Source organism: Neodiprion pinetum, chromosome 2 (genome assembly GCF_021155775.2).
Source record: "Neodiprion pinetum isolate iyNeoPine1 chromosome 2, iyNeoPine1.2, whole genome shotgun sequence".
NCBI lineage: Eukaryota > Metazoa > Arthropoda > Insecta > Hymenoptera > Diprionidae > Neodiprion > Neodiprion pinetum.
The window spans coordinates 13,989,940-14,016,918 of NC_060233.1; the positions used below are offsets into that span (position 1 = coordinate 13,989,940).

General features: G+C 39.2%; 1 protein-coding gene across 1 annotated transcript in view; it reads left to right on the forward strand.

Annotated features, from left to right (window-relative positions):
• Nucleotides 1-26,979, forward strand: part of dally (division abnormally delayed protein) — a 66,573-nt gene that overhangs the window by 6,541 nt on the left and 33,053 nt on the right. The window lies entirely within an intron of this gene.

The following is a 26,979-nucleotide window of genomic DNA, read 5'->3' on the forward strand; positions in this document are numbered from 1 at the left end:
ATGTGAACCACAATTCCTAGACGCGACGACTAATTTCCTGTAATTACTAGTAGGGAGACGGTTTTACCTTAAAAAACGTCCCATGTTAAGAGGTCTATTAACATTTATGGAGAATGTGGTAGTTTGTCATCAATAATCGTGTACAACCGAACTACTAATATAAATTTGATTTATTTGCTCTGTGCAATCAGCGTTTATCGTGAACTTGAGATTTCTGTATCTCAGAGTAACTTTAGCATTTTCTCATAGATTTTTGGTTGGCTAATAAATGGCCTTTTTAGGAAATTGTATTGTAATGGGAAAGGCATGTACAACTGGTATATGTATAAAGTATACAGAGTGATTATCTATCGACAGAATGGCCCGTCGTCTGCTATGGTTTAACGCGCATGCGCTACAAATCAATAGCAGATGTTTGCCAGGGCGGCCAACCGTCACAAACATAGCCTCAAAAATTTTGACAGCTGTCGGTATTGAATACAACTTTCACTGACAACTGTCAAAAGTTTTGAGGTTATGTTTTTGACGGTTCGCCGCCCTGGCAAACAACTGCTATCAAATTTTAGCGCATGCGCATTTAACTATAGCAGATGACAGACCATTATGTCGACCGATAATCACTCTGTATATCGTAATATTTATGTGAAATATGAACATAACCTCGAAACACGTGCACCTTACTATAAGTTTACCCTGATAAGTCGTATTCTACTAATGAATCTTGGATCCATTGATTCAGTAAATGTATAGTAATTCGGTATATTGGAAATAATTCAGCACAAGTGTTCCTAATAACCTTCATATTTTTTAAGATGCCACCATTGAAAACGCAACATTGATATTTTAATAATGAAGAAACTTAGGTTCACCTTTAGACAATCTATAAGCAAACAACTTAAATAATAATAATCTGTTGTAAAGTTTATTTTGACGTGTGAAGTTTGAAGGTACACAAGGGATACTTTAGTAGAAATTTAACAACGATATTGAAATGCTCTTACCAAAAAATCACGTTGCTTGAACAAATCAATTGTAGTAGCTTGTCATAGAAAGGCTGCTCTTTAAGATAACATCAATTTCGTGTTAAAATCTTGAAAGCATTCTGTTTTATAACAATTATAACCAAAGATCGGAAAATTGTCCCGAAGTAAAACAGTCTCTCTTATGTACACGCTGAAATTTCGTGACTGGATTCCGAAAAATGGTATTCCTCAGATCCGTTTGCCTTCGGTCGGTCAGATGCACGGTGTCGACGGAATATGCGATGCCGATTTTCCCCCTGCAGGCAATGCGCAGCCACGGGGTGAAAATAATCGAGGAATCATACGTCGTCCTTGACCTATTATCGTATTCCGCTCGAATCCTTTTTATATGCCAAGATTTCTTTATCCGAAATAAAAGAGAGAAAAAGATACGGGGACAAGAGGAGGACTTTGTACGGGCTGGAAGTAAACTGAGACATAGAGAATCATGTCGTGAATTTCCAGACGCTCTGACGCCACCTAAATAAACCACCACCGGTACATCATTCACGTCGCACGCCTTGCGCAATGCAGCGTTAGGTCTGGTTACGTTAAAGCGAAGGGTTGAAACGGCCAACGAAAAACATTTTGTTTTTTTTTCTAGTAACAATTATACCGCCGTTTTTCCCAATCTGAATTGGGTTCCTTAAGAATCATTGTGGCGATCACTGATTTCAATGTGATATTCTGACCATTGCACACATACAATGACTACAACGGATGAATCGAAACTGGGAATTGTAGATGGGCACGATAAAAAGAGAATACAATTTATACTCCGCAAATTTGCCTCTTCCGTTCGGTATTTAACATTCTATAGGTAGATGGATCGATGGAACAGGAGAAAAGTGAATGATTCAAGTGACGAGGCAACGACTCTTAGAACGAGGTCACTCGGCCTCGGAGTCGGCTCGAATGCATTGCAGCATTAAGCGAACCTCAAAAGAAAGCCAAGAATCTCTTGACTGTTGCAGACTCCTCGGCTTGCGTATAATAACCCAATTGTACTCGAAAGTATGCTCTCGTTCCAGTTGGCGCGCAAACTTGTGCGATGTATAGTTACGCGCCATTAGAGTCAGATGAACATATAGACTGGAATGAATTGTGGATATATTCCTCCTATAGTCCATAGTGTATGTGGATTCGTTGCATAACGTATACATGCACAGTGCACACTTATTGCGCAAGATGCATCGAGATAGAAAATTTACCGCAAGTTTAATTGGATGAGAATTATATTCATTCTTAGACTCGACTTCGGCCATGCAACGCTATGTGGACATAGGAACAGATCAAAGATAGCGTCCAAGTCTTCTGTGATGATCAGTACGCGACTGACTTTCATGATCGATGTGTCAATTTCTCATGAACGACGGATCACATACCTCACAAGACTACCTAAGTCATATATGCAAATGTACATATGCATGTACTTACAAACTTTTATCGTCCTGAAAACACTTGTCATATGAATTTACGACTTGAATAATGTCACAATACCGCACCGATTTATCTGCGAATCATCGCATTCTTCAATCCGTGTAGTAGAGCATACGGAGAGACAACGATTATGATTAAAAGATTAAACGTTCGACTGCGCAACCGTAAGCCTTGTCGGATTTGCATGCAGGCTGGCCACCGTAATTAGTTACAATTAACTGCCAAACGCGAATTATGAAGGTTGTATCGGTGATGTCACTTTTTTTTTTTTTTTGTAAATGAAACAGATTTCAAATAATCGATGTTATAGTGATTCGCGCAGGTTTGGCCAAACAGTTATTGTTTACTCATTGAATAATAATGACTGCTAAGAGTCATGAAACGATGTAAAATTCAATTTGCCCCTTGCCGCGGATGAATTTGACGTCTCATGATCCGTTTCGAGTAAATTGCCACGCTTTCTGCCTTGCAAGGAAAATATTTCCACGGTACGATCTCGTCGACCAATAGAGTTCGATTATCTTGCGCATACGTAGTCGATCATTCAGACTGATTGTTTTTATAGATCTTCATGCATCAGTGAAGACATCGTATCGATTCCTCGTTTCGGATTATCACTTGTGAAAACCTTTATACCGATCACCAGCGATGATTAACCGAGGTTATTATTATCGGTGAGCATATCATTGGAAATGCTTTGTTTCAATCTGAAAGAATCGCAGGAAAATATGTATTTTAATATTGAAAATGAGAAGTCTTAAGATTCAGTTTATCTCTGTACCTTACTTATCTGCAGTTAGAACTTCAAAATTTGCCAAAGACGAGGCATTGTCATCACGGTTGGTAAGAATTCAATACCAGATTCATGGCCCCTGGACGAGGGAAAATTTACGTATCATTTCAATTGCTTTACCGTATTTCCATCCCGCCTCACCCTCTTACTTCAGTCCTCGCATATTCTCAATTACTTTGCCTTTAGGTTAATACCATTCCAAGCCGTGCCAAGGCTCCATTCTTCAATCCAATAAAACTAAGACGAATGAATTATATTCTTTTATGCACCCCCTACTCGTCTCTCTTTCTCTCTCTCTCTTTCTCTCATTTTCTCGACTCTTCGCATGCCGTAGCAGGCTATTACAGCCCTATTGCTTTTAAAGGAAAACTTTGAATGTCGTCGCAACGCCTTTTCTCCTCGCCTTTCGACGTCGAATATCAGGTATACCTATAATACGCATATATATATGAAAATCGAGATGAGAGAAATCTTTGTAGTCGAAGCCAGGTGTAAAGATTAGCCTTAGCGGTGGTTGGCCTCAGGCTTCTTTGTGCGTTACCTATCATAATTTGTATAGTAATTCGCACTCGAAAATTTATGGTACAAGATGTCGAAAGTTCGGATTTCGACGAGGCGGCAATTACACGAAACAGAGGATTATGCCAATGAGGTACGGTTTGATCGGTTCTAGCATCGACGTGTGTGTGGCGCCATATGTATAGTTAGAACATCGCATGAAGGTAGAAATTTAATAATTAATCTGTAACGAATTATGCTCAAATTTTCGAGTTAGGGATATACACTTTGTGGTTTTTAGAAGACTTTGTCTTATTGAACGGGAAATATAGAAAAGAATCTGAGTAACGAAATATCCCAGAGCTGGTTTGAATCAGGGATGATCCATTTAAAGAAAATCTAAATCCTGTAAAACGTATCCTATGTATACGTGATGATGATACTTTCGATAAATAACCGGGATCCTTCTTATATATACTTTAGTTTTAACTATCGGTAGAATAAATTTTCAACTAAACTGCACTGACGGTTTAAATCATCAATAGGTATCTATGTAAATATATTTTACAACGTTGGCAGATTTTTTGCACACTTTGCAACGCGCTAGTCGTTGAAGCATGGGGGAGAGTGATATTAATAGATGACCGTGCTCTACTTATTACCCGACAAACGATCATTGCGCCACAGGAAGCTGTCGTTTCTAGGCTAGATTAATTTTCATCTTATTTGGAGCTACGCCTGGAAGACAAATCCACTTTCTTTGGTAAATGATCGCGCGTTGTTGGAATTATGTGACACCGAACAACCGACTTTAAGGAAAATAAATAGAAACGGAGGAGCTTTTCCGGCTCTGGTACACACGTTCGTTGAAGGAAAATTAGTAAAAGGTGAAGAAAAAAAAAAGTAGTACCGGATAAAAGATACTTTCTCTGATACTTGTTCGATGCTTTATAGTCGTTCGGAACCCGCACATTGCTCCTCCGTTTGTTTTGATGCGGCGTGATGCTATTTCAGTATACCGCTTCAACCACTTTATGGAGTTTACTGTACCGAGGTATGTGTACGATGATGTAACGTGTAAAATAGTTGCTCAAGTTTATACGTTTCCTGTATTCCGCGCAGCGTTCCACGATCATCTTCCAAGATTCTCGCAATCGAATTGATATTTTCGTTAACGCTCCTCCGATCTTCGTGTCGTGAGTGACTCTTCTCTCGCATCCATATGCATATGGCCAGTGAATAGTCCATATAGCGGAGACGAGCGATTAACCAACCAACCAACCGCGTGGGTGGGTCGAGAGAAACGGGAAATCTTGAGTGGAATGCGTGGCTCTTAATTTATTTACCTTGAAATTTTTTCATTCATCTCTTCTATTTTTTTCTCTATTCATCCATGTATCTATCTTATATCTGTTCATAGTTTCCATCTCTCTTTTTCAACAGACTTACGGCTGCAGCCGGCGGCCCGCGTTTGCGTAAAAAAAAAAAAATACTTGGCGCCATCATACATATTCAATAAAAATGTTAATTAGATTTAGGCATTTGTCAGAAAGCTTTTCTAACTGCGCCATCAATTTCGTTGCCACATACCTACTCTTTACTCGTTTGACACTGCATATATTCTAAAACCAAGTTTTTACTCAATTGCATGAATTGATATGTTTTTTTTCGTACCCCTGCATTGCGTTCGTTTGCGATCGTTGCGTTCTTGCCACGCCATGTAAATGTAAAACTAATTTTTTGTCATTTCGTAATACGATCATGAACGTGAATTATAACGAAGATGTTAGGTACTGGTTTCATGATTAGACCTATTTTAGATCGGCGCCTGTATCACGTGTGTCCATTAAACTGTTTCATATTAGGTCAACTGCTATTCTTTTCGAAGCGTGATAGGATTTTTAGCTAAAAACATATTACCCAAATTTGAAATTGTCTACTATCGCAAGTTTTTATAATAATATGTTCCAACACACGTTTTTCAATTAAGATGTCACATCGCAGTCCTACCTTTACCGACCGAGCAAACTCACCCTTTTTCTTCCTATATTAAGTAAAAAAACGAACGGAAAGGGTTAAAATTTTGACGGTGCATCGCTCTTTCGTAGTGGAATTGAGGAAAGTTACTCATATTCAGAAAATCTTGGAAAAAATGTGTGCTTTTTTGACACATGTTACTATTTACACGTTTTTAGTTATGAACTTGTTTATTTAATGTAGGAAGGAAAAGGTGGGGTTTGCTCGGTCAGTGATGGCAGAACTGCTACATTACCTTAAGCCCTATGGTATACCTAATTCCTGGATGTGTCGTAAAGTACCTGATGAATTTTCCACCACCGTAACAAATTCCCGATCATAGACAACAACCGTGTACATGGAAAAATCATCGAGGAAGACCGTTTTATTTCGACTCGAACGGAATATTGGTCGGCGAAATATATTGTCGTTGTTGGGTAGAGCGGAGCAAAAGGATGTGCCCCGATGCTGCGATCCGGTCTCGACTCGTGGCTTGCGGCTCGCGGCATTTTGTCCCTGGGTTTGGTCGCCATATAAGGACCCGCGGGCTCATTCCTGCATTGATGAGGTCTCGTGTCCGCCCCGCGCTACCAGAGATATTGCAACGCCCATTTCGTATCGAAACATTCGATGGTCTCCAACATAAAAGAGGCCGCTCAAATCTCTCGGCGCGTCGCGTTGTATAAATTCAGTCAGCAGAGCTACTGCGTACTTGATCTCGATGCTTCGGACTCGCCGAGGGTACGAGTACTAAAAATTTACGAAACTAAGCGCGATCAAAATTGCCATCACAAAATGTACAGGCATCAAACTTGACGGAAATTATTTTCAACCAGAGCTTGATTCTCATCCTAAGAGCAAATGTACAGCGAATAACGAATTATTTCACGTCAGGTTGGCAATATTTTGCTAAATTCACCTCACGTATAAATCGCGTTATCTAGACGACCACGTTTCCAATTAGTTCGATTTTAATTCGTGAAAAAGTTTTTCTCAAGTTCTGAAATTGAGATTTCGCGTACAAATTTTTTTTTTTTCATTTTATTCAGGATACATCACCGACGTTTGCGTATTGTGATTTAAAAATAAAGAAAAATTAGGATACGATCATACGCCGTCAAGTATTACGTACTTCAAGCACACATTCCTTCAATATTTGCGTCGTCCACTTTTACACAATGATTTATTAATCATCATTAATTAGTAATTCAGGAAAATAATATGGTCGTTTGTGTTCGGTAACAATTGTAATAATTATTTCCGAAAATTGTGGTGAGATATGGAAAAGAATATTGAAAAATTATCTTACAAAATAGCATTTTATGAATTGACCAGTATCAATATCTTTTCTAAACAAAAAAAAAATTTTGCAAATAGCTTCCGTACTTGAGATACGATGTTATTGAACCAAATAAATTTATACGATATCGTTCCACTCAACCGCCGGTATTGTATAATACGCCACGAATTTGCTCGTACCACGGTATGAGATATTTCACTGTGACCGAAACGCGTTTTTTTCTGTTTTTGTTTATCTCGTTACTTGTTATTAACTCGAACGGAGCGAGTGGTTGGGTATCTTAAAAACGACGGGTTTCCGTCCAGCCCTGAGGAACAACGATCCCGTTTCAATGTGATTTACTGGCGTGAAGGCTCCCATTTCATTCGACGTACATCCACGCAGTGCATTGCCAAATTGAAATTACTAGACAACCCTGCTCCACCTACGGTAGTTGGACAGCTCGGCCCACCGGCTGCTCGCAATGATATAATCGCAATTGTTAAACCAATTTCGTTAATTTGTTGAAATTGATTCTAATCGGTCTAATTGGCTCAGTGAACACTCGCCTGCGCCGTTCGCATAGGAGTGGATTATACTCCTCTCAGCTTGATTCCCCCGCGTACTTGAATCGCTTATACACGCACTACACAAAGAGGGTGATGATAAGTAGACGTAGCAATAATGGGACGTTAATTACTAGGGCGAAAAGTGAAAATCTTGTCCTTCCTTCAAACAATTTGAAAGAATGTCGAAATCAGGGTAGAAAATCCAGAATTAGGGTCATAAAGGAAATTGGAATATTGGAACGTTTTCACGGTCCATGTATTGATTGCGGTGGTCGAGTTCCAGTATCAACGTACCGCCTGACAGGGAACAGTAAAGATGCAGGGTGGTTCGAATTTGGCCATTTTGGTTCCGTATGTGACCATCGATCAATCCATTTGTGACCATATCAGTTACAAAAAATAAGGGTGTGGCAGTATACCGTAGAAGCATATTTCACGAAATTTGATAATGATAAAAATTTGTGGTTTTCCAAATTTGCGGAGATTAAAAATAAACAACCGATCGCAATATCTTGATTATAAAAACAGACACCTTTAGTAGGCATACGTATACAGGGTGAATTGATAACGACTGAACTGTCCATTATTTGCTACAATTTAATGCGCATGCGCTACAATCCGTAGGCAGTTGTTTGCCAGGGTGACCAACCGTCATGAACGTAACCTCAAAAAATTTCACAGTTCCCTCTGGCAGTTGTGTTTAACACCGACAGCTGTAAAAATTTTTGAAGTTACATACGTCGCTGCGAATTGTCGTCTATATTTATGAGGGTTTATTGCCTTGGCAAACAATTGCTCTCTAACTATAGCGCATGCGCATTAAATTTCAGTAGATGACGGGCCATTGAGTAGTCTGAAATTCAGCCTGTGTGCATAGAGTGAGCGTTAAAAAAATACGAGTCAAAACGATAAACATTCTCACGTTGCACTGCAGCGTTGCGGTATCGAATGCACAACTTCTAAACCCATACATGTATACAAAACTGGGCAAATTTACAAGTGAAACTTTGCAATCCTTTTATTATTCCGCACAGCGTGCGTTTCGTTGCACGCAACATCAAATCGTCATGAGGTTTACCTACCCGGGAGTATACTTTTTTCTTTGTTAGAAAAACAGTTCGCCTACGGACGAAGGGTAGCGACGCGCGACGGTGAAAATCACGGCACGTTTTCCTCGGGACGCGGGTACCTACGCGATGGAACTCGCCAAGGCATTTCGCCAAGTGACCGATCACGATCGCCATATCAAATTGGCGACCAATCACGTGCAAACCCCCCCCCCCCCCCCCCTCTCCCCAAACCAAGTTGCGCGACGATTGTTTCTAACGAAGTCGACGTGCAAACTTTGGAATGCGGTCGTCTTGAGCGAACGTCTTCCTAACTAGCGGTCCACCTCTTGTTTTCTCCCTTCCCCGTTAAATCTTTATTTCTTTCTTTTGCTATCTTCATGCGCAGGGAGATAAATATTTCTGTACCGATGTCCTTGGGTCCATCTGTTATTTTATTTTACATATATTATCCATACAAGTGCGTGCGATACAGTGATCAATTGGCGTGATGACGACTTGGAATACTCATCATTCATTCAACAGTCACGCAAATGACGAATAGTATAATAAACGGATCGACGGAGCATTGCGACACTTGGGGGTATTAATACCCATATCATATGCGTTCGACTGTCAGATGTACGTACATACGTACCCTTTATATTATATTTAGGTATGTATGTACGTACATATCACGTAGGCGTAGCTGAAGATACGATAATGCCCTACATGGTCGCCGGGAGAGGATTTCGTATTCGTACATACGTATGTACATACATACATTCGATTCTTTGTACTTTGTGCATACGTGCGTACACGTGTACCTATGTATATATGGATACACAAGCGCACACGCGTGCGATATGAATGCCTCCCTGAGAATTGCGTCTCGCGTCTCGTGTTTCGTTTTTCTTTCTTTCATCTTCCCGCGTCGACTCGTTCGCGCTGGAATACGAATGGTAATATAATTAAACGTTGCGTATCGCGATGTGATGCTATTGGTAACCGCTGGCAGGAATAACGTATTGTTATTACTATTTACTCATTATCATTATTAGCGCCTGTACAATTCGTTAATTTCAATATTACATATGTGCAAGAATTATAACGGTCCTTCACATGTTCGAAGCGATCGTTTCCAAGATTACTCAATCACGCTTAGCGGCTATCAAATATATAAAAAAAGGTGCATTAGATAGGCAAATATCTAATTTTACTATTTCTTATTTTCGTTATATGCGTGTATACAAGTTTTCTGATTTTTCATCTTTTCTCTAAGAAGTCGGCGTTTAAATTTGAACAGCCTTAATTACAAGTCACTGAATCTTTAACGTGACGCACCAAATTATTCTGCAACAAAAGTAATGGTTATACTACAGTACGAAGACCTTGAAATCTCAGTAAAAATGACAGAAACATTCGCCCATAAATCCGTCCTCGAGGAATTAACTTTTAATGACGTTTATGCCGAGTATACCTGCTATTGCAATTCAAACATTGTTTAAATTGCTAGACACCTCGATGGTTTATAGCAAAAAGGGTGAAAGAAGTGCGAATTACTATGGTGGAAAGTATTGTTCGTGTTTAAAAAATTCAAACTATCATTTATTTCTACAAGGCGTTTTGTTCGAAGCCCTTCGTGGCGATGATCGTCGAAAAACTCTGTATAGCAGTTGAGCCCCGAAAACCTAATTGGTACAATTACTTACCTGTCTCCGGGCGGCACCCGCGAATATTTTCAAACCGTTTTCTTCCTTCATTCTATCTCGCGCTCCAGCATCTCCCTCTTTATTTCTCTCTCCAGCGCCTGCGAAATTTCGCTGAGCTTCTTCGCGGCCCTTTCTCTCCGCAAAGAATCTGCCATGATGCTCCTGCCTGCTGGCGAAGTCGAAGCTCCCTTCTGAGAATCCCGCAGCTTTGACGCAAGAAAAAGCGTGTCGTTTTCTCTCAAGTAGAACAACATCTACGTAATGACACATTCCACTACGTAGGTTTATCATGCGCTAAATTAATTAAATCCGTTTTGCGTGTCTGGGACGCGGGGATAATTCTTTAGTCGTATTACAATGGGGGATTTTCTCTCATACCATACGGATTATTCTCTTCGCTTAGAATTTTGTGCACCTCACATCCTTGAGCGTTCGGTACAACTTGGGTCCTTTACGCGTGTACAATGTACTATAGAACATTCCAAACCCGACCATCTTGTGCAAGTACATTGAATAAATTTTCAAGCATGCCAATTAATTAGTGTGTTTCAATTAGGAAAATATTTGCGTCCTTGAACAAGGTCTAAACATTAGTTTTTACCGTGGAAAATAAACTTCCGAAGTACAGGATTCGTTGCTCCAGTCTAAGACGTGGCTCATTAAGTGCGTGACTTTTTCCCCAGTTTAATAACATGTAAAAAAACATGCAGGTTATTCCAATCTGTACAAAATAATCTTGAGTACTTTCTTATATCTATGTAATAATATAATATATAAAGTCGTCATTCCAAAGACTATGGAAGCAAATGTATTGTAATATTTATATTAAAGCGAAGCCAGTCCAACTGCTAATTACACGGTTAGTTTGGAAACTTTTGCGAAAAAAAATTGGAAAAAGTGTAGTTCTGTACACATTATATAAATAGGAAAGAGTGACATAATATGAAGCACACATCTCGTAGACTTGAGCTGATAAATTTTATACTTCGGGAAGATTTTTAGCTTGGCAAGAAGTGACGTTTAGACCTTGTTTCAAACACAAAAATAGCTCTAATTTGAAAGATTCTAATTTCAACTGTGCAAATTTCGCCGGGACTTTTGTAATTTTCAAGAAGATTTGCAGGTTTAAGTGGATTGGGAAAAGGAAGGGATTTGTTTTTCAATCAAATAAGTTCCAATTTATCGACGAGCCAACGAAAAATTCCCCGAGGAGCGAATAAAGTATCATATAAGGAACTGATTTCCGTTCCAGTGAAATCTTTGCCATTTAATCCTCTTTACCCCCGGGCTTTCATCGTCCTACATGTATAAAGATCCTTCGTTCGAAAGTCGTGCCACGTGTCAATCTCAGATAATACAAAGCACCGTGTCAAATAAATTCTCACGAGGATTTCCAGCAAAAACCAACTGCGATTGATTTCCTTGTAGGCATTTCGATAGGTTTAATTCATAATTAGAAGCATGCTCACAATCAATGCACTTAGACATATCAATGTGTAACAACAAGCAGACATTTGAGGCAACCGAAAAACTGCACGGATACTATTCGTACAGTTGCTGAAAAATTCTGGTACAATGGGAATCTACCCATATAAGTAACTATTTAATGTGAGTATAGGTATCGCATAACACATTTTTACATCCAAATAACACCTTAGCAACAATTGTTCGCTGCACTAACATCAAATTGTCGCAATTGCAGTTGCAAGAAAATATAGCATATATACGAATGATGATAATCGGAAAGAACAAATTTCTCCCGATATGCAAGTTAAAACTACGGTGGATATGCGGTGATATTATCATCACGAAAATCGTGATCCGATAAATTATCCGTGAAACTTGATCCAGATGACACGATAGTTCCCTACTCTTAGGCTCCGGTGTAATCAGCTACCGTTGAACGGATCCGACAGAGAGCGGAAGGGGATGCGGGGATGCGTGTGCGTGATATTCTACAGAGGCGCGTGAATGAGCCTTGTATATCTACACCTATATAAGGGGCGCAACACTGCTGGCTTAATTAAATGAGGGCTGGTTATCCATACATCATCCGCAAGATAAACAGGAAGAGGAGGTTGCGGAAGCTGAGGATCGGGGAGGAAGGCGAAAGTGAGAGAGTGCCCGATCGGACAACCATTGCGCCACCCTGCAGAAGGATGGTCCGGGTGGTCGAGTGGCTCAGGGAAATTCATAATCCTAGCTTTGAGGATGCGCCGGAACCCTTAACCCAGATTAATGGGCACCAATGGTATCTCGGTGAGCCGCGGATGGACGAATGGATACACTATTACACTATCGGTCAATTCCCTGAAACAACTCGAATGGCCATTGCTTGGCTTGCGGTGTGCAAACGGTTCAACCGCTGTCTCCGTAACATAACGAGTCGCCAAAAATTGTTGCAGTTCGTGCGAGGGGCGAATCATTATATACGAATCGCGCAGACTGATTACGATTACAAATATCATAAATTGATTAGAATGATTACAGTGATTATAAAAATATTGCTGACTTTGCAGCAATGTTATAAGGGTTATACCAGGATTACAAAGGATTACAAACGTTGGCAGCGATTACAAGGATTACAAAAAATTGCAAACATTATACGAAAGATGCACAGGGAGACTGGAAACGATTACAAACGGCTACAGAGATTTCAAGGAATACAAAAAATTACAAAATTATAGCAAGATTACAAAAAATTACAAACAATTACAGAGATTACAGTGATTACAAGGAATTACAAAAAATTCAAGAATTAGAAAAGATTACAGGGATTACTTGGAAGATTACACACTTTGGAAGAAAGATATTGTAGTTTTTAATTCCCTTGTGATGAATATATGGATAGTTTTTTGAAGTAATTGTGGCAAGATTTACAATACTGACAATAAGAGTTACAAAATCTCTTATGCTCAGGTAGATCTACCATAATTGATGTACATAGATTTCGCTACAAAAAAGCGCTGTTCATATATTCACCACAGGAGATGTAAAATCTGTAATGTTTTTTTTTCCGTGCAGAGATTACAGAGATTACAAAGATTACCTGAGATTACATGGGGGTTGACAAAAGATAACAGATAGTAGACAGGATTACAAGATACACAAAAGATTACAAAGAATACATGACATTATACGTAACCTGTGTAAACGAGATTACAACAGTTATTACCCCTTCAGATTCGTGGGTGCAGGTTTCGCCATTCACCAAGTCTTGAAAGTTCTTTGTCTCTGACAGTTTCGCCAATTGTTTATCATTTTTTGCTGAATGATATTTTGAGCAACCGAATGAATGAATGATTCCAAGTGATTAAATCTTTGCGTCCTCGCAAGATTTTTGTCCAAAATTTTAGATCTTTGAACGATTTTGAAAAAACTCGTAATGAAATACGTCAGTACTATCTTGCAACACGCCTTCAAGTTTATTCGATAATTTTTAATGATTTACTCGCTCAATTTGACCGAAGAGTCTACAAGCTGGTATCGCGACGATCCATATGCAAATGTGCGTATAACAGTAGTCGAGTTGTTGGTTTATGATGAAACAAAAAGGTGATAGAATTACTTCTGTCATTGAGTTCGCCGAAACTAAATTCACACCCCACGTTATCGTATAACGAAATTTTATTTTGATAAGTGGAAAATGAAAATGTGCGTAATTCGCTCGGTGAAAGTTGAATTGCTAATTAAAACTGCCTACATCTCGAAGTGTAGTAATTGAATTTAAAAAAAAAATGTCCTTGTTAGGGAAATTGACAGAAGTTAATTATTCATCCCATGTAGGAAATAATAAGATTGAGAGACAATTTTCATACAAAATTCTAACTTGGAATTATACATAAGTTGGCCGCTTAATTACCGCCCGCGAAACTCAACAATAATTATACACCACGTTCCGAGTAACACTAAATGGTTAATTTGGAGGTTAAAAGTTTCAAGCGCTGAACCGAAATCTTAAGGTGGCTTTTAATTTATGGTAAGTGGAATCGGAACCTCTGGGACGACGACGACGCAGGCAGGATGGGGTGCAGAGTGAATTTAACGGTAACACGACCGCGATGGCGGTCGGTCCGCGGTCGGCTTCAACTCTCAAGGAGATCTCTATTGTTGTAGCACCGAGACGATCAATGCGGTATACTTACAATTCACGCGAGTATACCAGGGCCAGCTGAGTGCTTATTGAGTTGAAATTAACCCAGGCATAGGTACCGTCCTCTCAGTTAGGGTACAGAGTGAATTTATAACGACCGAATGGCCCGTCGTCTGCTAAAATTTAATGCACATGCGCTACGGTTCGCGAGCAGTTGTTTGCTAGGGCGACCAACCGTCATAAATTTAAACGACAGTTCGCCGCGACGTGTGTAACCTCAAAATTTTTGGCAGCTGTCGGTGTGAACTGTCAAATTTTTTGAGGTTAAGCTCACGACGGTTGGCCACCCTGGCAAAACAAAAACGCTCTTGGATTGTAGCGCATGCGCATTAAATTGTAGCAGACGACGGACCATTCAGTCGTTAGCAATTCATCCCGTATTATATCTATATACACCCGGTAAAATCGATTCTACCACTGATAGCTGTAAAGCCAGATATATCTAACCTACGGATCAAATGTCCCAATACCGTCTCAATGATGTTTATATATACAGTATACATTGTAAGAAGAATACGGTGTGGATTGTTATAGACTATAATCCAGTGTCAATCAAACATTATCTGATATTGAATTTCCGTATTTGGTCTCAAATGCGAGGAATGTGGGAATAGTAATACGTGTCGAACAACCACACATTTTTTTGACAATTTTCGGGACGTGAGGAACTTTTCTGAATTCCGCTATGAAAGAGCGTCAGTCGAAATCTGAGCCCTTTCCCTTCATTAGTTTATTTAATACAGGCAGAAAAGGGGTGAGTTTGCTCGGTCAGTAAGGGTAGGACTGCTAAATGGCCTTAAGGCATAGCGAAGCTGAAAAGTCTGAGCTTTCGTTACTTCGGCAAATCAGAGCGAAAGGAAGCAGAGAATACTGGAAAAAAAAAATGGTTTAAAAAAAAATCTCTGTTTGATCTCGGATTCATACCCCATCATACACCGCGGGCGGTGCGGCGTGCACTTGTAGCTGGTATAACGTGTACGTATTTCACTCTTTGCAGAAGGAAACTGTGCACCGCATCGCGTCGTACCCACCCTGCAGTGTCACGTACACATGATTCCTTTGTAAGAATTTACCAGGTGGCTCTTTCGAGTTTGGAGTACGCGGGAGTAGCTACTTGAAAAGTACCAACACTAACACAGACGCGTAGGCGCACGCGTGCGAAACCACTTGACAATTAATCCTGAAGAATCTGTAGCGGTGAAGTTGCGCAGTTCTATATAGGTACAATCTCAATAGGCTACATCCCGTGTACCCACTGAGATTATAGAGAGAATCTGATATTTTTCTGCAAAACAAGTTCACGTAGAATTAGAATATTTTTTGTAACATTGTAACATCATGGTATTGTAATGCAGTAATGTGTATTTTGTCAATTTTGCGTTAACATCGTGAACGTCTGTATCGGATATATAGAATGCTTCAAACCTGAAATTCACGTACAGATATATCATACTGCGCCGAAATCTTTACCAGACATCATCAATTCATCTGACTACTTTTTTTGTAAGTGAGCTAAATTATAGCAGGGTAATGTAATTCCAACCATCGATCATTGCTATTCCCATCACATCTTGTGATAAACTGCAAGGTATCTTGCAAAAGTCGCAGTAACATCAATTGTTAATGTACCAGGCAAATTGAATGGCCAATCGTGCAATATTCCAGTTGTAATATCACAATGGACTGATGTGTCAGTGGCCTCAAATAAACTATTGCCGTGATCCTCGCATTTCGTAGTAAATCGGTACCACAGTTTTAGAGTACTTTCACGGAATACATCAGTATGATTAAAATTACGGTAGTGCAGTGAGAAAAATTTCATTTGTTACAGTAACTAGAAAAATTGAGTAAAACAGGTATCGTTAAACAAAACTGTTTGAATATTGTTGGGATTACGAAAAACGAGGTACGCGTAACCATTTTGCGATATCATCGATCCTTTTTTCGTAATTGCAACGCAAAATCAGTTTTTTCGGTTTACTCTACTTTTTTAGTTAATCAAGGCTTTAACGTCAATTTATCGTTGCACAAGCGTTAAATTTTCGCAACAGTTACAAGAAAATATGGTAAGAGTGATCGTAATGAGAAAGTACAGTAACGGATGCTAGACTTTCCGGTAACAGCTACAAAACTAATTTTCATTTTATACCTAGAACTATATTTTTCGATTGTGGTAAAAAATGAAAATAGTTAAGGAGTGAGCGGTAACCGGAACTAAAAATTTCTCTCAGTGTGTAACTGGTAGTTTTTGTAGTTCCTCGTACAGAAAATATTTTACAACACTGATGTTGTAACTTCTTCAGCAACATCTTTTTTCCGTACGAAATCGTCTGGAAGCAGAAGCGATACTCCAAATGCAGAATTAATCGTTTTGAATTCGGCGTCCGTGGAAGGACTGGAATCTCAGCCAGGATGAAATTATGTCGAAATACCTTCGGGAACCGAAAGTTCAAGTAAACCAGCTCGATGTGTAAACAGGACAGGGTGATGGTAGGAAGCATTAAACTGTTTGTCTTGAACTAACTTTAACGTACCTCCGCATCAAGTTGGCGGCTTTGCCGTTCTCTTTCTTGATGCCTGGTACCTAACCGCTTCGATCCCGCCTCTTTATATCCAGAAATCCACTTTCTGCAGACTTTGAGCATGCGTCTTCCAACCTTTTATACTTACCGCACTCAAAGCTGGTTATTTCAAGTCCGACTCGTCGCGAGCTTACGTCATTCGAATGACGCGATTGGGTTTCAGTATACGTTTGAAATAAATCTAGTCGTTAGAATTTTCATCGCGCGTAGCCCTTGTGGCAAAGTCTATCGACGCGCAAAACGTCAACTGGTACCAAATGCAATTGAAAACTAGGATCGGCTATGAATACACGATTATACGATACGTTATCCAGTATTATTACTGAAGGCAACAAGGTGATCGCAGTCGGGAAAACCATAGATCTGTGTCCTGTGATGGAAAAATTTTGGCAAACATTTTTCATTCGAATCATTTCTCATGTTCTGCAAGTGTAGGTTACACAGACGTTACGATATTAGCTGAATTAATCTACGCCGCTCCTGTACGTTGTGAATCCCGGGCATTGACATTTGCCAAGCAGTTATTTGCAGTGAAGACGTACCATGAAAGAGGTGGCTAAGGGGTCGGTGGAGGGGGGAGGTAAATGGCGACGGTTCATTAGCCCGAAGGTACTTCTTCTGCTGATTTACATCTGCTATTTACAATTGACTTAGACATCCGACGCGTGCCTCGGGCGTTCCGGAGTCACCAAACTATTGGATTAGACAATCTCACAAATGAATGGACTTCGTCTCGTTTTTCCACGTGTTACTTTAAATTCCGAACGTTCGTTTGAGCCGAAATTCGCACAGCCGATATCAACGCAGGTTTTTTTAAAAAGAACGTTTCCACAAATCGATTGACCATTTTATCAATCAGTAACAGTGTTGGGTACCACTAATTACTTTGTCTAATCAATTACATCAAAATTACTAATTACATTGGTAATTTGTAATTAGGAGATAAAGAAATACTAATTACAGTTTCAATATGGAATGAGGAAAGAGAAACTTACTAATTACAAATGCAATTTGTGATTAGAAAAATTTCAATTACAAATTACGAATGTAATTAGTATCAATTTTGCTTGTAATTACAAATTACAAATGTAATTATTACCGATTTTTCTTCTAATTACATATTATAAATGTAATTAGCGTTTAATTTTCATCTAAATACAAATTACGAATGTAATTAGTGTCGATTTTGCTTCTAATTTTGAAATTACAATTGTAATTAGCATTTTTTATACTTCTAATTACAAATTGAAATATTAATTATTAATTTTCCTTCCTTCGATTAAAAATTACATTTGTAATAATTTTAGTCCAGTTTCAAATCTTCAAACCAAGTAAAATGAATTTACCAATAATTTTTTTTCTTTCTTACTCATAAATTGAGGTTTTTAATTTCCATATTTTTTTTTTTTTTTTTCTACGCTCAAATTGATTACAGCACCCTTTCCAATCAGAGCTAAAATCTGAAATAATTCTCACCCTATTTTTTCGTAATTTTATATCGATTCCAGGGGTGAGAAGTATGTATGCGTTGTAAAATAATAACCATCCTAATACTTGTGGAGATATGCTTCGGATATAGATTATGATAATACTGAGGAAAGACTGTTTACAAAATACGGCGTGAAAGTACAGATAAAAAATACACATTGGCAGAAGTTTATGCATGTGATTCAAGAGTTATTTTCAAGAAAAATGCAGAGTCGGCAGAGGCAGGCTACTCTTGGCTTTTTGCTTCCTCTACCTGACTTTCGAGGATGTGGGCGCCTCAAGTTTACATAGGTGCCAGACAACCGTACCTACTTTATGACACGGACCTTGGTTCGACCCAACAAAAGCCCAGCTGGCTTAACGGTACCGATCTCAGCATCTCCCTATCTAATCGCGTGCTTTGCGGTCGGATGATTACATTAATGTTTGCGTGGGTGTGTTTCGTCTATTCATTCTTGCTGCGTATATTCGTTCTTGCGTCGCGGTCGCTAAGTGTTCAAAAACTACTAAACCACTTCTCAACTCGAATCGGCAATGTCCAAGAGACTATTACAACGAGTCTCGAGCCGTCGACACGGAATAAATATTAAGACAAAGTTAGAGTAACGTTACTGTAACGATGCATGCTCAAGAGAAATCGGTACTTCGCATCTTTAGGATCTTCTGAAATTTGGTAAACCAACCTAAACAGGACATACTCACTATAGGGTGGTTCATTATTCAACTTTTCTTTTCAAGGTGCCACTCGACACATTTAGTGACAAATACTGATGAAAAAAACTGTCGTAAAACCTGGAGGAAGTAGAAAAATATTTAGAGGTCGCTACCAATTATTGTGATATTTTTTATATATAGGTACATATATATATGTGTGTGTGTGTGTTAGTTTACTTTTTTCTTAACGTGGTCCAATTAATCATTGTTCATAAAAATCAGTACTGACAACAAAATAGGGACATTAAGGTGTTGCGATACTCCTCTTTCGGTAGCAAAAACTGTTATCCAAATTTCTCCGAGTCGATTAACCTTTCGGATAAAACATGAGATGAGCCAACTGTGGAATTCTTAGACGCAGTCTGCTGTTGATCGATGAACGATTAATTGGACCACTATACAAAAAAATAAACTAATATATGTATGTATATATATAGTATATATATATATGTGTGGACAAGTCCGGAAGGTGTCCATTTAAAAATAAATAAAAAATATTACAATAATTGGTAGAGACCTCTAAATATTTTCCTATATACTAGGTTTCCTTTTCCAGGTTTAAAGACAGTTTTTCTTCAGTATTTGGCACAAATTTTTCGAGTGGCACCTTAGAAAAAAACATTTAAGAAATGAACCGCCCTAATATTCACATGTATTTTAAAAAGGCAACTCCTTGAGCGTCATTCGGGAATCGGACAAGTGATAATTTTTTTCTTAATGTTTTGTTACGTTAACGTTACTAACTTGAGCCTCTTGAATAAATATACAATACCTCTGCGAAGTTGAACGCGGAACGCTAGAAACTTGTATGCATATGTTATCAAATGCTCGGAGATGGGTGCATAATGCTTGTACTTATACCACCGCATGTGAAATAACAGTGCTTCCCTCCTATTGCAGTTGCTCGTATAGATGAGATGCAAACTAGACACTATAAGCTGTAAGCCTCTCGACAACTCCCGGCTTTCGCCTGGCAAAAGTCCGTCTTAAGCGCAGAGAGTAAATAGAGTTCCAAGACGTATAACGCATGTAATCAATAGCCGTAAGCTTACGTACGAAGACCTTCTTATTTCGAAGCAACTACTTGTGAAATATCACCTTTCCGATCAATTCTGCCTTTTAACTATACTTTTTATTTGTATACTATTTGTATTAGTGTCGATTTGAAGAACTCGTTGAAATAACTTACAGGAATTAACTGTTGATTTAATCGAACATCGACTGCAGTCTGAAAATGGGCAATTTTCCAGGATGAAAAACTGGAATGAAATTGAAAGATTCGTTCGAAAGGATGCCCTTTATCCGATGGTACGCGCAAGTTGAATATTCATGGCTTTGGTAATTGTCATGAAAAATTCGACGATACCCGATGAGTGTGTAGGTACGCGGTAAGCTTGTCGTCTTTAATTAATAGCCTTTCCAAACCACTCGAGTCACTTGACCTAGTGCTTCGAGGTTCAAAGAACAAAACACTCGTACCACTCGAGATAATGATTAGCAAGAACACGTATCGGTACATGCCGCTGAGAAGCACCGCACTCGAGGTTTGATAATGTTTCGTCACGTTTTTGTTATCCGAGATTTTTCAGACGAGTCACCTATTCACACTCAATATTCATTCAGACAGGGTATACCAGGTATAATAGGGCAGTTTAAGCTAATGAAAATTCGGAATCGTGCCTAAATGAACGAGAATCCCGAAAGGTGGTTTCGTTGATACACCTAAACTTCGATTATTCGAAATTATTATTCTTCAACCCTAAGAAAATATAATAAAATGAATCGTTCTACTAAAAAAAATCATGATTCACTGAATTTTTAATACCTTGTGCTGAAAATTGACCGAATAAGTCTCAAGACACAGATATTTAAGAAAAAACAAATGTGGAGATGCTGTGCGATGAAAAAAAGGTATTTATTTGAGTGAGTGAAAATGAATATTTGGATTAAAAATGAAGTAACGATTTTTATAATATTTCATTATTTATCTTGAAGCAAATCAGATTATTTTGATGTTTATCATACGGAATTTGCGGTGAAGTTACTCGGGGTCATATTGACCCCGGTGTGTCAAATAAGGGTTAAGATTTTCTATCCGATAGAAAGAAACACAACTGGACAGAGTTACTTAGAAAAATGGCGTAAAATATCATTTCGCGAATGATGTTAATGACAATGTTGGTGAAACTTTCAAAACCAATGAACTTGCAAGACTTGCGGTGAATGGCCAAACGATTCTATGTTCGTTCACCCGAGTGTACGTCAATGATTGCGGATTGATTGCAGACAATTGCAATGCTGCGAAACTATAAGTGACTCTCGAGTCCCTTCCGGCAGCGTGACGTTCTCGAATACCGTATACATACCTCAATGCATCATGCAGACCTGTAATATGTTATATCGCCGGCGTTGAATACTGCCATTGTAAACCGCAGTCGAAGATGCCTCGCATCCTGTACGCCGACGTGACGGTGCGAGCAGATCTTCTCCACGCCGTCGGGGTTGTATAGCAATAAAACATAGAAGAAGCCAAGCGAAAATAGACACCTTTGGAAAAATTGTCTAATACCCGTATCCGAGGTTCAGACAGTGAGTCGTATTCGCTCGCTTTACCGAAGACACTTTTATTAGCTCCTGACTTCCTCTTCTTGGATACATGCAACCACCTCTTGTATGTATGCATCTCACACGATAGAGAAAAAGGTATATCGAACTATTGCTCATCCTTACGACTAAAGAGCGTTGTATCATACTGTGGGAATCAATAGCTTTTTCATCTCAATATAGTTGATTTCTCTACATAATAATAGTGTAGACTTATGTGCCTTACCTGAGAAGCTAAGTGCAATAAGACATGGCCCATGCCAATCTGGAATAAATATACTTGATTCTAGAAAAACGATTAATCGATTCATTGCACATCACTATTTAAATCCAATGGTGAAAGAATGATATTCAAATCGGTTGAGCAGTTTTCGATATCATTAATAGCAAACAAATAAACAAAGAGTCTCTCCTTTCGTAATAGCAGTGTAGATGTAGCGTGTGGATAAAGTAGTGATACGATTCATCATTGCAGGAAATAGATGAGCCGACTACGAGTCACTCGAGTGGTTCCAAGATAACAATAAGAAGAAAAAATCATCTACTTCTTTTACCGACGTTTTATGTAGAGGTAAAGAGGCCTGTATTCTTTTGTTATTTCTTGCCTCCCGTTCATTCATAAGGGACCAAATCCGCAGGTAAAACTCACCCTGAATAACCAATCGGTTGCAGGAAATTCAACTCACGACGTAAGAAGATTGACCTAGACTAGAGACACCCAACCTCCTTTCCCTTCCCCTCTCACTATCCCCTGTACTTAAGCCCAGCCCTTCGAGATGTCGAATGTTGGTAAGCGAGGCGTCGCTCTTTCCGAATTCGACGAGTCTCGACACTCCTCTCGCGGAGGAATTATCGTCGTTCATACGACTCAACGACTCTCACTCGGACAGAGAGACTCTCAGTCTGGGAGGTCCAGAAATACCTAGTTTCCTCGGGCCACACGCGGCACGCTTCTTCACGCATCACGCGTGGAATACCTATACTTACGTCCTTCTAAGTACACCCAGTGAGGCGGATTCCGTCTTGGCTTACGAATCGGCTTCACCTCATTTTTCAAAGTTTATCCAAGCACTAGATATGACAGAGTAAACTCGAGTGGGTGTAAAGTATTAGGCTCATATGTACACTTGGGGATAATGAATCTGCTACGGCTAATTTTTTACACTAGACAGTTATGTTGGCTACGCATAGAAACCTACAGCGCCATAGTCGGCCGAGTGCGAAACTAACTCAATCTCAATAAACGTAACATAACCCATGACCGTCGAATCTAACCTTAGAATACCGCGGAGATGACGACTTGTTGGATTGACACGTATTGTAAGGTTAAATTCGACGGCCATGGGTTATGTTACGTTCATTGAGATTGTGTTTGTTTCGCGCTCGGCCGACTTTGGCGCTGCAGGTTTCTTTGTGTTGCCAACATAACTCTCTAGTGTAAAAAATTAGTCGTCTCAGATTCATTGTCCCTTAGTATACAGTGAGTAGCTAACAGTCGAATAATCTAACGCGCATGCGCTGAAATTCTAGAACAAAAGCAGTTGGTTTATCAGTTTGACCAACTGTTACAAGTTCGGATGACAGATAGTCGCGATGTATATAACCTCCGAAATTTTGACAGCTGTTGTTTTCAACTTCGGTCATTCCCCGATTAATAATTTTTACGAATAAAAACAATTGCGAGCTGTACATTCGATCTTCAACAACTGCTACCGATAAATGTCAACATTTTTGAACACTGAGAGAAATTTTTAGTTCCGGTTACCGTTCAGTCCTTGACTATTTTCATTTTTTAACACAATCGAAAAACATAGTTCTAGGTAGAAAATGAAAATTAGTTTTGTAGCTGTTATCAGAAAGTCTGGTATCTGTTACTATTCTTTCTCACTAAGATCACTGTTATTATATTTTCTTATAACTGTTGCGAAAATTTAATGCTTGTGCAAAAATAAATTGATGTTAAAACCTTGTTTAGCTAAAAAAGTAGAGTAAACCGTACAAACTGATTTTGCGTTGCAATTACCAAAAAAGGATCGACAATAGTGCAAAATGGTTACGCGTACCTTGTTTTTAGTAATTCCAACAATAATCAAACAGTTTTTTTAACGATACCTGTTTTACTGAATTTTTGTAGTTATTATAGTATAACGAGTGAAATCTTTCTCAGTGAGGTTACATACATGCGGCGACCTGTTATCTGAACGGTTGATCAACCTTACAAAACAACTGCTTTTGCTTTAGAGTTTTAGCGCACGCGCGTTATATCATTCGACCGTTAGCTACTCGCTTTGTATAGTCGAGTAATTATGCAACGAAAGCGAAGGAGGTGCTATATCGTGGTTATATTTTCGCTGACGCATTACGTGTCGAAAATTTGGACATAACGACATTCTAATTTTGTAGTCATATCCCGTTATTTAACCCTTTTCGTTGAGATGTTACGCAGATAATATCCTGAGACTGATGGCTTATCATTTTCAAGATTACGACTGATAGGAATTCACGAATCCAGTAATTATATTCTCCGCGAGCTTTCCGCTTGTGCGGATCAAGCTTATACCACGCGTCCGGTGACGACGCGTGGGTGTGCGCCGTAAATTTATTAATTATTTTTTACATGCTGAGCTGAAAGATAAAGAAAAGAAAACTCTCTAAGAACGTTGAAAGTGAAGCAGCAGTCTCAACTACCACAATCATCGAATAACGTTACCGAGAACGCTTATGCCATCGCACGAATTTCTAGAACTTTTTTCACCGCTTTATCTACACCTGACGTGCGTGCTATTTTTACACATAAACTGAACTGCTTCTACGTATACAACGGCTATGCGTATATTTTACTAAATACTATTTATTACATGTGGAACGAAATGCAAAAGTGTGTGTTAATGATGCAACGTCGGGTCGAGAAATGAATCATTGTGGAGATTTGACGTACAATGTACAGACAATGTTTTAGAAATTTTTAGGGATTATGGGAGTTATTCACGAACATTTAGATATTTGTAGGAATTTTTAAGAATATTGAGAAGTTTTTATAAATTTTTTAATCAGCTTGAGGATATCGCAAGACAATGTTAGAAGGAAATGTGTGGAGATTTTTTAAGGAAAAGGAGATGTGATGTACACAATTTCGACAGTGATTCATCCTTTGACTCCGATAAAAGACAGGTAAAAACTGTGGATGCATGTCTTAATAAGCAAAATGAAAATTCACGTGAATCTGTGAATTAAAAGGTTGGATATTTCAATCCCTGCACAATGTTGAGAGAAACAGTCGTTTGGCATTTGAGATTTTCAAGTGATCGGCGGCCATTCACCGTGGATGCCCGAGGTGAGTCCTTGCCAAAGATTTGTTTATCATGCTCGTCGTGTCATTTCCTGTTCCATTGTCATTAGATGCATCGTTCCAACCTCACTCCCGTTTACCCGAAGATTCTTACATCTGTCGAGTGGCGCTTTGCGATAGGTACGCGATGAAAACGAATTATAGACAAGACTGCCATAAATCAATTATAAAATTTCATCATTCTTTGCGTGGACGTCGCATATTTCGTTGGTACTGTAATGGAGCAAAATGTACAATCAGAGTTCGTTTCTCACATTTGCAAAAACGATCCAAGCATTGTCTCTTTTGTGGGTGATAAATCGCCAATATTCCAAGTGGCGTAACTAATTAGTTCAGAATAACGGTGGAATTGAGTGAGTTTAAAAAATGTTCAATAGCCCAAAATCGAATTTTTTAACTGTTTTCTACCGATTTTTATCATACGAACGTCTTTCAGATCTATGGTTTTTTTATGGAAATCGTGTGATTTCTGCCGCAATCCTTTCCTCCTTCATACCTGCATCTCCTTAGGCTGTCTTATTATCCATTTCTTTTGCGATGAAAAAAAGCTGTAATTCCCGAACCTTGAAGGATAAAAGAAACGTGAAAGCCGAACTGCATCGAGGCAAATCCATGCAGTTCTTGTTCTCGAATTTTGCATTTACGCGGAAAAAAACAAGGTTCGTTCAACTTCTCCGCGTCAGAACGTAATTTACCAGCATCGTTCGAACATTTGGTTGCGTGCTATTTTCATGCGACGCGTAGGCGCAAATTGGACCCTGCACGTTTCACTTCAGTGCATACGCGTATGTGTGTAAAACCTTATACTCGCATAAAATATAATGCGCGCGTTGGTATGCGCACCATGAATTTCGTACTTGGATCACACTCGAGTGGATCAACGGTGCTCACAGATATTCTGCTCTACGGTACTATTGCGTTTTTTCTCTCCTATAAAATTAAATCGCATCATCGCGAAGTCTCATTTTGTCGCTGTACAGGATCGCAGACTTTGTTCGAGTAATGGCCATTGCAGCTGTGCAGAGTACCTTCACTGCAAAAAATGGTGAGGTTAAAACCGACAAAAATTGGCCGATGTGGGCTGCTATATATACATTTTTATCAGTTTAAAAATTGAATATCAGATAATGTTGAATTTACATCAAGATTATAGTCTATACCGAGAGGAACGGGTGAAACTTAGCAGACCCATGGGTAAAATAATTGAACTCTGTTGTTCGGCAGGATTGTACCGCGGAAATATTTTCGTCTGCAAGGCAGGGGAGCCAACTTACTTGAAACAAAGCATGAGTTGCCAAACTCTCCCGCGTCAAGCAACGAATCGAAATTGTGTTGTCACGATGACTCGAGCAGTCGTCTGTCAGTCAGCTAGTCAACATTAAATGTTTATCAAGTATTCCCGAATCTCTGCATCGGCTATTTGAACCACATAACCTTCAAAAGCCGCATTTAGAAGCAGAGGCTTGAGTTGGCCAGCCTGGATAAATGGATAGATAACAATGCTCGCGCATGCGCAGTTGGACGTTCAATTTTCAAACAGCGTATGTAGATACCTGGTTAAATGCACTCCGCGTGAAGGAAAAGCCCGCGAGCAGAAAACATCCAGAATCCCACGAACAATTAGTTTGGCTTTGGGTTTCGGAGGCTTCTCCCCTCCCTGCAGGACCACGTGACCTGGTGCATAACAGCACGATTCGGAAGATGGTGTCAATGC